This window comes from Urocitellus parryii, unplaced genomic scaffold (genome assembly GCF_045843805.1).
Source record: "Urocitellus parryii isolate mUroPar1 unplaced genomic scaffold, mUroPar1.hap1 Scaffold_140, whole genome shotgun sequence".
Lineage (NCBI taxonomy): Eukaryota > Metazoa > Chordata > Mammalia > Rodentia > Sciuridae > Urocitellus > Urocitellus parryii.
In genome coordinates this window covers 263,715-269,176 of record NW_027552002.1, presented here as the reverse complement: position 1 = coordinate 269,176, position 5,462 = coordinate 263,715, and the positions used below count along the sequence as shown (strand labels likewise).

Here is a 5,462-nt window from a genome sequence, read left to right as displayed (position 1 = left end):
AAGACAAAAAGACAGAAAATAAATAACATGCAAAAATTCAAAAGAAACCAGGAGTGTCTATGTAAATATCAGATCAAATAAGCTCCAGAGCAAAATAACAAAAATAATGAACAAATACACTACGAGGAATGCAGGGATATTATAAAATAATAAAATAGTACACCAGGAAAACAACCATCCTACATACACATGCACCAAAGAAGAATGCTCAATGTATGTGAAACTAATTCTGATATATAAAACTAATACATAAAATTAAAAGAGGGAAATTAAGTCCACAATTGTGATTGGCAACATCAAATCTTCTGGCTCAAAACTTGACAAAAATAACCAGGCATTAAATCAACAAGGATATAGAAGAATTAACAACTACCCATTGACCAACGTGATGTTATCAACCTCTGTAAAACACTCCACCTAACAATAGAAGACACATCCAAATACCCTCAGGACACAAAACTATTGTCATAAACCCTTTAGTTAACCCACGCCATGACAAACCATACCCTAACCACAAAATAAACCTGCCAAAATTTAAAATGATGGAAATCATTCAGAGAGTTCTCTAAATCAACTATAATTAAACTAGAAATCACTAACAGAAAGGTAACAGCAAAATCTCCAAACACATGAAAGCAAAACATTTTCAATAGTTCCTAATTCAAAGGTCTCAAGGGAAACTTGAAAATATGCTAAACTGAAACAAGATGAAAATATAACATAAAAATTGGGGGGAAGAAATGAAAGGGGTTTTGAAATTTATAGCAGTATACATTTACACATGAAAATTAGAAATATCTTGAAATAATCTAAGCTCATACTACAAAAATTAGAAAGTAAAAATTAAATAAACCCAATGTAAGCAGAGGAAGGAAATAACAGAGAAAAATTAGAAATAAATGAAATTGAAAACAGAAAACCATAGAAAAGAGAAATCTGCTCCTTTAAAAAGGACAATAAAATTGACAAACTTGTAGAGAAAGTGACAAACAGATAAGAAATACATTACCAATTTCTGAAATGACACAGATTTTATCACTGCAGACCATGTGGACAATAAAAGGATAATAAGAAAATAATGTGAACAATTCTACAAACATAAATTTGACAACTTGGATGCAATAGAACAATCCCTCCTACAGCACAGACTACCACAATATTCCCAACATGAAGTCTTTCATTTGGATTGCTCTATAATTACAAATTAAATTTAATTTCAAAAATCCCCAATCAAATAGCCTTGATCCCCAGATGGTTTCACTGGTGATTTTTGTGAAATGTTCAAAGTAGTTTCAAGGTCTGTTCTACACAATTACTTCCAGAAATCATAAGAAGAGGGAGTAATTTTCCAGTTCCTTTTATGAATATAGTATTTCCTTGATACTAAAACCAAAGACACTAAAAAGACTTCCAAATAACATCCCTCATTGACATAGGAATAAACATTGTTTAAAATATTTGCAAATGAAATTCAATAACATACAGGGAACATTACACCGTAATCAATGCGGGGGTTTGTTCTAGAAACACAATGTTGACTCATCACTTGAAATTCAATCAATATAAGGTATCACAACACTAGGCTAAAGAAGAAAGCATGTGATCATCTCCGTCAACATAGAAAAAGCAATAAAATAATTCAACAATGATTCATGCCTAAAGATTTCAAAAACAGTAATTCAGGGAACATTTCTCTGTCCCCATAATCAGGAAAAAGGCAAAGATGTCCACTATCATCATTGCTGTCCATCAGGTACTATGTAGATTTTAGTGAGTTCAATAAGGCCAGTAAATGAAGTAAAGATATTGCAGATCAGAAAAGAATAAATTAAATTGCCTCTTTCACTGATGATTTTAGCAATGTAAAAAATCCCAAAGAAGTGGGGTGGGGGGAAGAAGAAAGCAAAACATCATAAAACTAAGTACAGTATTACAGATTACAAAATGAACATATAAATGTCAATTTTGTCTATTTACTAGTAGTGAACTTGTTGAAACCAAAATTTTTAAAATAAATTTTTATAATTTTTAAAAAGTGTAAATCTAGCAAAACACATATAGGACATGAATGTTAAAAATTATGGGAAAGATGTCACTTCTTCCCAAATAAACATGTAGTTAATGCCTATCAATATCACAGCAAGATCTCTCTGAAGATATATTCATAACTATTCTAAAATTTATGTGAAAGGCAAAGGAAGTATATAACTAAAGCCATTTTGAAAAAGAAAAATAAAATGGGAAGAATTATTTCCACCCAATTTCAAGACCTGTTATTTAGTGGTACTAATCAATGCCATGTGGAATTAGCAGAGGAAGAAGCAGCACAAGTTGAGAGAACTTAATAGAGGACCCAGAAATAGTTGAAAGAGCACAAACAAATGATTTTTACAAAATTGCAAAGTGAATCAATGTAAGTTAGTCTTTTCAACAAAAAAAAAGAAGTTGGGTATTCAAAGCTAAAAACCTGAATCCTAATCTAAACCTTACACCTTACACCTTATACCAAAGTTAAACTAAATAGACCTTAGGTCTAAATGTCAAGCATAAAACTTTTGGATATAAATGTATTATGCATAAAAGGAACCATTTGTAAACTGGAGATCCTCAAGACTAAATTACTTTGCTCCATAAAACACTGTTAAAAGAATGAAATGACAAGCCATAAATTGAGAGAAAACATTAACAACCACATGTTTATTTAAAAGACTCACACCTAGAATATTTAACATATAAAAGTCAACAGTAAAAAACAAAAAATATAATTACAAAATGGACAAAGAGCGAAGGTCAGGGACAAGATGGTGCCGGCGGTCCAGGTCTCTCCGCTCATCAAGCTCGGCCGCTACTCTGCCCTGGTCCTCGGTGTGGCCTGCAGAGCCAAGCGTTACAGTTACCTAAAACCCCGGGCAGAAGAGGAGAGGAGGGTAGCCGCGGAGAAGAAGAAGAGGCAGGATGAGCTGAAGCGGATCGAGAGAGAACGGGCCGAAGCCCAAGATGACAGCATACTGAAGTGAGCCTCCCCAGCCTGCCTCTCCCCAGCCCAGCAGATGAATAAAGCTTCCCCCTGCGTGATAAAAAAAAAAAAAACCATGGACAAAGATATAAAGAATATATCCTAGAAGAGAATCTATGTGTGGCAAATTAGTACTCACACACATTGAAAATAAAAAACAAATTTCACATGATTAGCCACCACAGAAATGCAAAGTATACCACCGGATATGCCAACACACCTATCTGAAAAGTTAAAATCAGAGTAGTGACAATACCAAATGCAGACAAAAATTCTGAGAAACTGAGTCGCCCTTGCTTTTCTTACAAGTATGTAAAATGGAAAAACAAGGAAGTTTCTATAAATACTGTACGTACACTTAACATATACCATTGCATTCTCATTCCTGGGTGTTTATCTTGGAGAAATGAAAATTTATACCCATAAAATTTGTACATTATTGTTTACAGGAGCTTTATTTACAATAGCCAAAAGGTACAATGACCAAAACCTCCTTCAATGGGTGAGTGATTAAGCTGTAGTGCATCTACACCAGAGGATAAAAAGGATAAACCATTGCAAGCAATAAAAAAGAAAAGTAAATATTGGTATGTACAACAACTAGGATGCATCACAAGTGTATTATGCTGATTGAGAAAAAAAATATTCAAAAGGTCACATACTGCATGATTCCATGTGAATAACATGCTCAAAATGATAAAATTCTAAGTATAGCAAACAAATTAGTGGTTTCTGATTTGAAAGATTGATAGAGAAAGAAAGAAGACATAAGGAAAAATAGTGAAAAATCTTTATACTAATGGAATAATTTGTATGTTGATTGAAGTAGTCATGAAAATTTGAATGTATTATAAAATGTCATAAAAGTATGCATACACTATGTAGCAATACTAATTTCCTAATTTTGATATTGAATTATACTTATATAAAGTGCAATCATTATAGAAAACTATTTACGGAATAATAGGGACCATTCCAAATCATCTTTTTAACTTCTTTTAAATGTGCAATATCAAAATTAAAAAGGTTTTCAAAAATCATATAACCTAAATTTTTCTGTGCCCTTTTTCTATCTAATGAAACTCCATTCTTTTTAGGTTTTTTGTTTGTTTATTTGTTTGTTTGTTTGTTTCTATTGTTTTTTTTTTCTTGTTTGTTTGTTTTTGGTACAAGGTATGGAACCCAAGGGCACTCTACCACTGAGCCATAACCCAAACCTTTTTTTAAAAAATATTTTATTTGCAGACAGTGTCTTTCTAAATTACTTAGGGACTCTCTAATTGCAGAGGCTGATGTTGAATTAAAGATACTCCTGCTTCATCCTCTCATGCCACTGGGATTACAGGTGTGCATCAGAACATCCTGTTAACAAAATTCCATCCTAGTACGAGAGAGAGAGAGAGAGAGAGAGAGAGAGAGAGAGAGAGAGAGAGAGGAAAAAAAAGAAACAAGAAAGGCATTTCTATATCTCTGGATAAAGCAAAATAACAAGTTTTTTTATTTAAAATTTTTTCTGAATTAGAAAATGAGGTCTCTATAAAAGGTCTATATGTGAAATCTGGGGAAAATCCTTTGCTACCAAGGTCATAAGGTTGATATATTTTAAAAGAAGGATTTTAATTATTAGGAACATAAAATATTTAAAGATGAATCACTTAGCTATCTATTTTAATGTAGGTCATATTAACTTATATTATGTTGAACTTAGCATAGACATATACAATTACACATTCAATCAAATTCAATTAAAAATTCAATTAAAACAAAATAACCTATGTAATAATATTTCTTACTATTTAATTCTATGTGCCAACAAACAATTTTTAAATGATCTATATAAGTTGATAGTTACAAACTATTAGCCTACCAGAACATATATTCTAATTTGTATATTTTTAAAATGGAAATTCTCAAAGGAGATTCAAGAAGCATGCATAGGCTAATTTGATCAGCCAGCCATACATTGGACTTCTAGGGACTCAGTCATCTCTTAGGACCTTCCAGCTTAGAAATTCTGTGTAAAAGACAATGCAATACCAGGTGACATTTTTGTTTCAACAAGACAATTGAAAATAGCTTAATTAGTGAATAGATATCTTCACAGTTTAATAAAATTGTACGTGTTGGAGATGCTGAAATTAGATTTTTTTAATACAGCTCTATTCTGTTAACAAGAGCTTTAGCTAATGCAAAATTTAAAATATTATGGATTCAAATGGCAGATTAAATGTGCATCTATCTCCACTGTCCACCCAGGATCAAACTGCAATACAAAGATGAGGTATACAAAAGGATAAATTTGTCACAGCACTGAAAATGAGACAGAGGCTGTAGAAAACATGGCATTTTGGCAAGTATCTGGATGATAGAATGGTTTTATATATGAGACCTAGGGAAAATTATTTGTTCTTGAGTTTACAAGATTAATATATTTTAAATGAAGAAC

At 32.0% G+C, this 5,462-nt stretch overlaps 1 pseudogene; it reads left to right on the top strand.

Moving 5' to 3' along the window:
* The first annotated feature begins 2,789 nt into the window (after window positions 1-2,789).
* On the top strand, window positions 2,790-3,077 carry LOC113178155 (ATP synthase F(0) complex subunit e, mitochondrial pseudogene; annotated as a pseudogene).
* Window positions 3,078-5,462: the final 2,385 nt, after the last annotated feature.